The sequence below is a fragment of the Fragaria vesca genome, linkage group LG7 (genome assembly GCF_000184155.1).
Source record: "Fragaria vesca subsp. vesca linkage group LG7, FraVesHawaii_1.0, whole genome shotgun sequence".
NCBI classification, from domain to species: domain Eukaryota; kingdom Viridiplantae; phylum Streptophyta; class Magnoliopsida; order Rosales; family Rosaceae; genus Fragaria; species Fragaria vesca.
In genome coordinates, this window is record NC_020497.1 from 22449393 (window position 1) to 22460728 (window position 11336).

At 36.5% G+C, this 11336-nt stretch overlaps 1 pseudogene; it reads right to left on the bottom strand.

Annotated features, from left to right (window-relative positions):
* Nucleotides 1-1512: 1512 nt before the first annotated feature.
* Nucleotides 1513-10730, bottom strand: LOC101313663 (annotated as a pseudogene).
* Between the last annotated feature and the right edge of the window lie 606 nt (nucleotides 10731-11336).

Below are 11336 nucleotides of genomic sequence, written 5' to 3' on the forward strand. Positions count from 1 at the left end.
AGGAGCCAGAGGGAGCTGGTGATGATGGGGAAGTTTGTGGGTCCCGGCGGGAGGTTGTTCTTGGGTTTGAGGAGGAGGGAGAGAAGGGGTCTGATGAGGAGAGAGATGAGGAGGGTGGTGAGAATGAGGAGCCAGGTTTCCATGGTGGATTGGTTTCTTAGTATGAGAATGTGAGAAAAGGTGAGGTCTGGTTTATAAGAGTGGAGTGGAGTGGAGAGCAAGAAAGGGCCATCCGAGAAGGGTTGTGTTTGGAGACGTGTGTATGGTGATGTTGATTGGAAACGATTTTTTGGTTGAGAAAGAAGACAAATTCTGTTGTGGTTAAATCCATTTTTACGTTGGCGAGAAGAAGGGATTTGTTTGTTGTGGTTAAACCGTTTTTACTTTGGCAAGAAGAAGGGATTTGTTTGTTGGGGTTGATCCAATTTTTACTTGAGGAAGAAGAAGAGATTAGCATCGTTACGTACAAGGCTATATAGACTCGGTGTAAAAATCAAGATGATTAGAAAGTACAGTCAGCAATTTGTTCTTTAAATCTCAGCTCTAGAGTTAGTTTTTTTTGGGTCTGTAGCTCAAGTTAGTAATATTACAAATATTCATTGCATTACGCTATATTACTAAATTTATCTCTTTTGGAAACTTAGATATATGTCATACATCTTAAAGAAAGTTATGGTTGATAATTGGAATGTTACTGTAGGATCACGAGCTTTTTTTCACGTTATAACTAACTTGAGCATTTTTAATTTAAAAAAAAAAAGGATCACGGGCAATTTGTAGTCACACTCGTCGTAATAATAATTGAGATTATTTTCACGTTATAACGTTTAGAAAACCAAATAAGGCTAGATGACTACACATATACGAGTAATCAAAAACACATTCTTCACATTTTAAGAAAAATTACAACAAGACGGCACTTCAACCAAAGAAGGTTAGATGACTACACATATAAGAGCAATCAAAAACACATGCCTCCTTCAAATTTTGAGAAGAATGACAACAGGAAGGCACTCGATTTAACCACTAAAGCAAACACATGTGATGAAAATGACCTCAACAACAACCGCAGGCGGTATTTCTTAGTCCCAATAGTTCTAGAGCAATAATATATGTTAGGGTAAAAATATAATTACTCAGTTTTTAGTTTTAATACACTGGTCTTCTCTTGTATATAAAATGCAAGACTTCTACTCATGTATTCGGCAAGAACACAATATCAATATACAAGTGTTTTCTCTCGATTTCTTTCTTTTCTTCCCTACCTTTCAATATATTGTACGTAAACAAGTAAAATTGCAAGAGTGACAAAGCTGTAAATATTTCACACTATATTGCAACCCCTACACTATCAGATACACTTCACTATCAAAGTATCAATGGACAATGGGCACAATAATACTGCCTGTGATTAAACCAACGTTTAATTACATGCATTACGTTCATAATTAAATAGAAGGATACCAGACACTCGTACGTAGTCACACACTAAAACCCAGAACCCTAATCTCATTACATAACTCTGGGAGAAATGTGAGCCTTCAATGGATTTCTCATGACCATAGTGAACTCTTGCTTCTTCGCCAAGTCAACTTCCCCTCCCTCCACACCTCTCCACTCGAACTTCCACACCAAGTTGGCCACGAAATACTCGAGATGAAGCAGAGCTAAACCAAGTCCAGGGCAAATCCTCCTCCCAACCCCAAACGACATCATCTTAATCTCCCTAGCTCGATCTCCATATATAACCTACCAAAAGAATATAGGTGAGTTGATCAATCCAATCAAGTAATTAAAAACAGGTGGATATTTTCCTAAAAAGAAAAGAACATTACGTCATTAGTTATTGTATGAAAAACCAAAACAAAATAAGAAGGGGTCCTCTCCCTCCTACGTCATCCTCGTGGAAGCAAATTTTATGTTTCTTCCTTTTTTTGTTTTTTTTGCAGGTATTTTTTATATCAGATGTTTGAGCTACTTTCTCTAGATGCTGCAAAGTCGAAGAAATATTTAGTTAATTTTGGCAAACACAACAGTGCTATATGTTGAAAACCAATAGTAAGAACCATAATGCTCAACACATACACACTTTAGAGATGTAATCCCTGATAATGTCTTTAGATGAAAGAATGCTTGGAATATGGACACCTTCCACAGCCTTCCTAGCCTCGTAAGGTATCCCATCAATTTAGACCATCACAAAGGAGCTTGTTGTAGGGGTATAAAGGCTTAATTCAAAGTCACATAACAATAAAGCCTTTTCTGCAGCTTTTCCCATCTTTACAAGTTTCAAGACTTCAATGATAGCCTGATGGATAACCCAAACACCTCTCGATCATAAATTTTAAGCTCTATGGTCCAAAACTTCTTGCCCCCGTCTTCCTTCCTTAGCCAAACTTGTAACTTTTGCAACGAGAAACAAGTTACAAAAAGTGAACCATTCAACACTTCTAGCTTAGCAAGAGTTTCATCACCACAAGCAGGCATTGGTGAACTCTCAAAACGCTCACTTTCAACATCAAAAGCATGTATATAACGACAAAAAGGAGACTGTTTACACTTGCAAATCCAATGAAGAAATCCGTTATGAAACACCCCAAATATGGTATCTACATTACTAGATACGTTTCCAATGTTTCTCCAAATCCCTGAGCCTACAGTCAAAACCATAACATATGTTTTATCCTTTTTATATATTTTCTATTGAATACTCTTCGTTTTTCATTCTTTTTGTTGTCAGTGAACTTTTTAAACTTTTCGTTTATCACCCTTGGTTAATGCCACTTACGGAAAGGTTTTTCTTTCCATTTGATTGTTGGATGCATTTGAGGTTTAATGTGAGTGATTGGAAACTAAAATTAAGAAAGATGACACCCATTGATTTTGATTGGAAAAGTTACGATATAGAACAGATGGTGTTAGAGGTTGAAGAACAGATCGATCGAAACAAGTCCAAACCTGGTTTGCTCCAGATTTGGCGTTCGGTGTCCGATTGACCATTATGATACCTTTCTGGAAGCGAAACGGGCCAACGAGACAAACTCGTCGCTTTGCCACGATGTATGGGCTTTTTAAGCCTTTCGAGTCCGTTTAAGCCTTCAAAATACAGATTTACTTGTTTTCAACAATTATTTTTAATAGTTTGTTTTGGATTTGGTTTTCTAAAATCCATGGGTTTTTAAGCTTTGATATTAATAAAACCTTTGAGTTTATCTCAATTCTCTTATGGATTACAGATTCTCTCGTGGATTCGAGAAAACCAAACTTGTGGATTCAAGTCGCCGTTAGTGGATTCCAACGTTATCTATTTCCGCTGCATCAAGTCAAGTTGCTAATTAAGATGGATGTTTGCTTTAAGAAAATCTACAACAACGAAGTTGCTGAGAAAATAGATATTTGTTGGTTCATTTATTTAGACAAACACAAACCTAAAACCTAAAACCTAAATAGATCGGGAATTACTAGTTCATCAAGAGTGCTACAGTTCATGAACTGTTGATGTCAATAAATGGTTGTGCTTTACTGAGGCCCCTAATAAGCTTTTAAGTTTTCAATCAACAACCAGTTTAATACTGAAAAGGTATTATTTATGCTGCAAAGGTGAAATTATATTAAATTAGTTTGCTATTTGAACATTGTATTTGCATACTGAACAGATCATGGAGCGAAAAATATCATGTCACAAGTGCCCTCTAACTTTGTTTCCCACCTCAACTACAACAGACATAATATAGTGGAACATGCTAAACATAGAATGACAACCAGTTCTACTAGCACTCAAGAGAAAAACTAGTGGAAACTTGAAAAAAAAAACCAAAGGAATTTTGGAATACAGTACAATTTCTGAAGGGTACTTTTGTTCTCTTTCTCTTAGCATCGTTGCGCAATCATGATTCCATTGTTTTCACTTTTCCTAGCTTGAGGTTGAACAACAAAAAGAAGCTCATTCAGTTAAAGGTGTTGTGATTCTTGTTGAAGTCGAAATTTATGGAGGAATGACTAAAACAAAGAGAGAATGATATTCCAAAAGAGTTGTCTCATTTTCTTGCTTTGATCAATTTGGAGTTAAGCAGGTAAGGAAAAAAAAGTTATACTCATTACATATGTTTTATCTTATTTATATATAATTTGGTTTGAACACTCTTCGTTTTTCGTTTTTTTTATTGTCAATGAACTTTTTGAATTTTTTTGCCGTCACCACCACCGATCGCCATCTGAGAAGCTTCATGTGTGAGATAATGGTTTTTTTTTTTTTTGATACCTGAATTGAGTTATAGTCTGAACTAAGAAGTAGAACTTAATTAGTTTAGACTATAACTCAATTCCATTACATACTTAACAAAAACTCTGTCATCTTCTGTTTCTATTGTTCAAGTAAAGAGGACACATTGCAAAATTAACTTTCTAAATGAACTTCTTCTCAAGAGTAGCAATCTTCTGGTCCTAGCGCTTCTTCAGGTTAGACATGGCTCGAGCATGAGCCTTTTCCATATTCTCAACATCCACAGTCTGCTTAGTCTCAAGTATATCAGTATCCTCTGCTTAGTCAATCTGGAGTTGGGATTCAGCGTCCTCATATTCATCATCCGCCTCGAGCTCTAAATACCTCTCCTTCAACTTAGCTCTATCCTCACTCTGTTGCTTCTCGAGCTTCTAGGTCTGCTTCTCATGGGTTTTTTCAAGTTTATCATCCAACTCTTCCTGAACCTTCTTGAGCTCAGCAATCTCTCTCTCATGGATCTCTTCAAGCTTCCCCAAGTCCTCCTGAAACTTGCCCTCCACAGTGCCCTCTAGCTGGGCCCCCCTCTGTAATACCCGTACCTAAAAGGTTACTGTTTGGGTTTATGAATTTCTGTGGATTTTCTTTATTCGCGCTCAGAGATTTAAATAGTGATTGTTCGAGTTTGTTTTCGAGTTTTTCTGAAAAAGGTAAATAGTGGATTTAAAACTCCGAAGTCGTTGTACACGTTTATACCGGTACGCCCGAATTATTTTCCGGAGCGACGAGCTATGTTCTTTGAATTTATGAAGTTTACAGTAAATTTTCAATTATTGTTTCTTGTAACCGTTTTACCGTAAAGGACCCAAAAAGTTGACTTTTCGTTAAGTCGATAATTTGGGAAAACTTCCTTCATAGAAGTCGTAGAGGACGTTAATACGAGTTCGTGGACACGTGGCACGCTCAAATCGGAGTTCGTATGAGAAAGTTATGGTCTAAAAATGGAAAGTTACTGTTTCGGTATAGGGTATAAAAAAGAGAAACTTACCAAAGGTGGAAGGTAAAAAGTCAGAAACTTACCTCATCTCTCTCTCTCTCCTCCCACGTGATTCTCTCTCTCCCGCCACCGTTCTCCGCCTCGTGCGTCGTAGTTAGGCCGAATTGGGCGGCGATCCGGGTATCAGCAGGAAGCTAAAGAGGAGACCTATCGATCTAGAGTGGTGGCAGCGTCTCTCTCGCCACCGTTTGGGAGAAATCACGGCGAGAAGGTGCGACTGTGTTCGTCGCTGTTTTGGCCGGTTTTCTCCCTCCTCAGGCCACCAATTGGTGAGTTCTTTATATGATTAGGTTGGGTTTGATTAGTACAGCATTTTCTTATAAATTGGTAGCTCGATTCATTGTGTGTGAGGAGAATCGACGAATTGAATGGTAGGTTGGGTTTGAAATTGAGAATTTTTATATTTTGATTCGATTGACCTGTTTAGGCTTAGAATTGGTCTTCGACTTCTTCTAGAAAGTTGTTCGAAATGTTGAGAGGAAGGTTCTGTCAAATTTTGGTGACGATTGGAGGTGGCCGGAGTTTGACCGCCGGCGGAGTTGGCGGCGGTGCTGCCACATTTTAGAAAGTTTTTCATGCTTATTAAATTGCTAAAAATGAGAGAAACCCATTGGTGGAAAGTTAGCAATTTTTGGAGTAATGTTGCTTAGGTTTCGGATTTTCCGAAGACTAACGATATTAAAGGTTAAAATTGATAACCGGGTATAGGAATTTTATTGTTAGACAGTTGTTGGATTGTGCTTATGCATTGAAGTGGATATTGGAGTGTTATGTATGGATTTGGGATTGGTTTTAGTCGAAATGGGTGTCCATAGTATATCTAATGGGTGTCCATAGTAAATCTAAGTTAGAATGTTTAGTAAATTTAGGTTCAAAGTGAAAGAATGCATGTTTGATGATTGGCATAAGTTGAGTTTTATATTATTCTAACGAAATTTTGATTGGGTATATATATATATATATATATATATATATATATATATGTGTGCATACATATACACACTCTTTGGCACTTGAGTAGGTTGTTTTGCGAGTTAAGTGTGAGATTTGGTTAAGTTGATGAGTTTAATTATTCTCCTGAAACTTTATATTGGAATGATAATAAATTGGTATAGTTTTGTTCATGCATGAGGCTTTGTATGGCCGGGTTGATTTGATTAAATAGGTATAGAATAAAACATTTTAAATTGGGGTGTATCATGAAATGGTTCTTAAGAGTCCGTAAGTATGGTTTTGATTTTGGACTTATGGTGGTAAATGAGATGTTGTTAGTGAAAATAGAGAAGTAGAACAAAATGTTGAACTACGAGCGGCTTGATCCCTTTAAAAGGGTACGTAGGCAGCCCGATCAAGTTTTGGGTGCAGCCGCAAATAAATAAAAAAATTTAGGATTTCCTTATTTATTTTATTCGGTTATTCTTCTAACACCTAGGTCAAGGTGTTACACCCTCTCAGCCTCAATCTCCTCTTTCACCACAGTTAAATTCCCATACTGAAGAGTTTCATGGACTTCAGAATTTGCATCCCTAGTTTCAGTAAAGGCAGATTTTTTATCAGCGGAGCTTAGTTCCAACTTACTATGTTGTAGCAGATTTTCTTTCAATAGCCTTGGGCTTACTGTGCTGTAGCAAATTTCTCTCAGGAGTCTTGCGTTGTTGTGCTGTGAAACGCCGCTGCCAAATTGCTCTTGTGTGAGATAATGGTTGTTTTCATGCTATATATCAGAAAATACTTCGGTTAAATTGATAATTTATCTATTTTGATTATGGTATGATGATGATTCTTCTTAATTAAAAGTTTTATTTTATGTAGAGATATGATTTTAAAGATTGTACGATTGGAGGAGAGAAATATGTATTAGTAACTTAGGCGACGAAGATATATGACAACAATTGGAAGGAACAATAAACACGAGTTGTGAAGAATATTGAAGGCAATATACAAGCCCGTAACTTAAGAGATCAATTTAGAGATTTAGTTGAACGACTAAGACAAGGAGTGAAAGATTTTCTAAAAGAGTTGATTCATTTTCTTGATTTGATGAATTTAAAGTTAAGCAGATAAGGACAAAATATAAGAGTTTTGCTCATAACATTTTATTTTATTTATTTATTTTTTTGGCTTAAAATCAAACAGAAGCTTTACCCACTAGCCAAGTCAGAATTATGTACATATGTTTACCTCGAATGTTCATATGCATCTCTGCCAGGGTCTAGCCATTATAACCCCAGAACATACATTAAGTGATTGGATTGTTTTTAAGACCACATATGACACAAACAAATTAAATTGGTTCTACTGTTGTTGGTTCAATTTTTGCTCATAACATTTGTTTTATCCTATTTATATATTATTTGTATTGAACATTCTTCGTTTTTCGTTCTTTTTTGTTGTTAGTAAACTTTTTGAACAGTTGTTTTATTATCCTTGATTGATGCTACTAATGGAAAAGTTTTTCTTTCCGGCAAATTGTTTGAAACGACGGATTTTCCGGCTACATTACAATAGCTTGCTCCTTATACAGAAGCAGCCATAGCTGAATATTTCATGTACCGAGGTGCAATTGAAATATAATCCGAATGATTGGAAAAAAAAAAAAAACATTCAGAAATATGACACCCTATGGTTTTGATTGGTTAAGAGAAGTTAATAATATGGATGATTGCTTTAAACAAATCTATTTCAGCACCTTAAGAGTAACTCCGTATGAAAATACTTATGTGGGTGTTCTTTTTTGTTGTCATGAAACAATTTGAACAATTGGTTTATCACCCTTGGTTGATGCCACTAGAGGAAAAGTTTTTCTTTCCCGCCGATTGTTTGATGCAATTGAAATCTAAGTTAAAAGATTAGAAACAAAAATTAACAGAGAGGACACCCACTTGTTATGATTGGATAAGTGAAGTTGCTGAGATAGATGATTGCTTTAAGCAAATCTATAACAGCCCGTTGAGAACACATGCGTATAAAAATAACTATGTAGGTGTTCTTGAGTTATAGAAAAATGTAACCCAACACTTCAGAAAAGATTTCGTATGTTCAAATCTTTATTTGATTTTCGATAATAATGAATGTAGTCATACTCAAGTATAGAGAGAAGCATATTCCAAAAGAGTTGGCTCATTTTCTTGGTTTGATCTATTTGGCTAGTAAGTACAAAAGAAAAGAGTTTTACTCATAGCATATGTTTTATCTTATTTATATATAATTTGTTTTGAACACTTTTCATTTTTCGTTCTTTTTTATTGTCAATGAACGTTTTGAACAGCTAGACTTTTTAAAACTTATTAAACTTTTTGCGTGAAAACAACAACTTAGAGGAAATGGAGAAAGATGAAAGATGAACATGAGTAAGGACTAAAACAAAAAAGTTTTACTCATACATATGTTTTATCCTATTTATTTATAATTTGTTTGGAAAACTCTTCGTTTTTCGTTCTTTTTTGTTGTTAGTGAACTTTTTTATGTTTATGAATTTTTTAAACTTTTTTTCTGTCACCATCACCGATCGCCATCTAAGAAGCACTACCGTTCGCATATTCCACGAGAAATTTTGATAAATGACCAACTTTCTATCTCCAAAATGATTTTTAACCTACATTTTAAAAAACTGTTGAAAAATAACTTTTTGGTATGATGAAATGACATAACTCCCACCTCAATTTCCTCAATCCTTCATTTTAAAAAAATAAAAATAATCGCTCAATCTTTCCTCCTCTCGTACTGTCTCATCAATCATCAACTCCTCAACTTAGACCATCATCATCGTTGTCGCCTGTTTTTCCAATTGCACAACCCCAAATTAATTCGTACTTGATTGAGCATTTCCACCATCTCATTGAATGAGATGTACATGTAAATCACTGGAATTAGACAAAACGGGAATGTTGTATGAAAAATAGCTACACTACCATCAACTATGGAATCAAAATATCGTTCTTTAAGTACATATGCTTTGAACAATTGAAGCCTTTCCTTTGGCTCCATCTTATGCAAGTAAGAGTTATATATATTCTTCTTGTCATACGTGGCATACAAATAGATCAAAACAAATGAATCAATAAAACCATCAAAATCTTCACAATTTAGTAAGCAATATTGCATCACTTGGTGGATTAGAGGGTGTTACTAAGGGTTTATGTTCCACATGTGTGCATTATATATGGTTGGGAATATGTTGTCACTAATGGTTGCTTAATCACACTTTTGATTTTTTAATTGATAGGAAATCATGATCTACACCTGTGATTATGGTGATTGCACATATTTTTTTTGAGATAAAGAGGCAATTTGAGGCTCATGTCAACTGTCATAAGAAAAAGCAAGGAGGTGGAGTTGATGCAATCTGCTCTGCGAAACCATATGAGCCTTAACAAGAAGAAACATGTCAAGACCTTCAAATGTGATCATTGTGGAGACAGTTTTGTGAACACGAATGGATTGGAAAAGCATGTGAAAGACAAGAAACACAAGTCCAAAACCAAATAGCTGCATCAAACGGTGGCATGGTGTGTGGAAAAGTACTGAGATGGAGATAGAGATGAAATAATATACATTATGGTACTTTCTAAACAATTGATCTAGCTCTCTGTTAATCACAGTTTAACTTGATCGAACATTCATGGGTCTATGTCAGTGAGCTGTGGCTTGGTTGGTTATGTAGGTTAACCAACAATGTTAAGGTCATGGATTCAAATCTCACCGATGTATGTAAGGTACGTGAGTTTATAATAAAAAGTTTTTAAAAAAAAATTACACGGGTCTGTAATAACTAATTATGTTGATCACTTTTCTTTAATTTTCACTTTACTTGTTTAGATTTGGCTGTAACTTTTGTTTACGACTTAAGTAAGAAAGCATGAAATATCTTGCTTGATATCTAACAGAAGCGATGAGAAACCAGCTTCCAACAAAGCCAAACATAATTGTCTAGCTGATTTTTATGCAAGTGTGGTCATAAATTTATGGATTAATTTCAGTTTACCCCTTTCAAATTGCAGGAAATACCGAAATAGGATGGAAAATAAGCATTCGTTAGCTAAGCTACCACATGATCTACCCAGATGACATACTACATATCAACTATATATACTTTCTCGAGCTCGGCGTTGTGTCTTTCAAATTGGCCTTTCAGCTCCTTTTTTCATCCTTGGTTTAACCTTTCATTCTTCTTGATAATCTCATTCTTTACCTTCAACTCCTCTTCCATTACTGCAATCACCTTTCGTAGTTTTCAGCATTCGTAGGCAGCTCTTCACGTTGCAGACTAATAAAATAGAGCTGTAGCTTTTTGGCAGCTTCCATAAAATCTCTGGTATGTCTCTCGACATCAATCTGATGAGACAGGTGCGGTGAACGGTCTATTGCTTGAAGCTCTCTAGCAGGCAAGCATGGAAGCAAAGCAGCCTCCAATGCCATCACACATGCCACCATGTCATCCTTTGGAGATTGCATCTGTGATTCACTTTGGTGTTGATGTTCTCTCTCAGCTATTTCCAAAACAACCAACTGCTTGAATGAGGGGGAAAGCTTTAATCAAGCATCGTATTGGGGAACAATCTCATCAGTGTAGTGTAGACGGTGAAGCCTCTCTCTTTTCTCACTATCGGTTTTCCATCTTATTCTCCAACTCTCTCTCTTGTTTAATTATGATAACTGATTACCCTAGCAAGCTCCCTTTATTTAAGTATTTACGTTATCCATCTATATATATATAGGCCGGATATAGAGCGCACGTGCGCATGGAGCTTCGTTCGACGTCGACGACGGCGCGCCTCCACCCCAACGGACTCCAGCAGCGTCCCCGATCACTTTCCCTCCCCGGCGAGTCCGCCGAATTCTAGTTTTCCGGCGAGAAATTCCAAAATTTCAAATAAAGTTGATATATACGGAAACTAGAATTATCTCGCCGGAAACTGGAATTCGGCGGACTCGCTGAGGAGGGAAAGTGATCGGGAACGCGGCTGGAATCCCGTTGGTGGGGAGGCGCACCGTCATCAGCGTCGGACTGTGGCGATCGGAGGTCCGTGCGCACTTGCGCACGTCCGCTCCACATCGTCT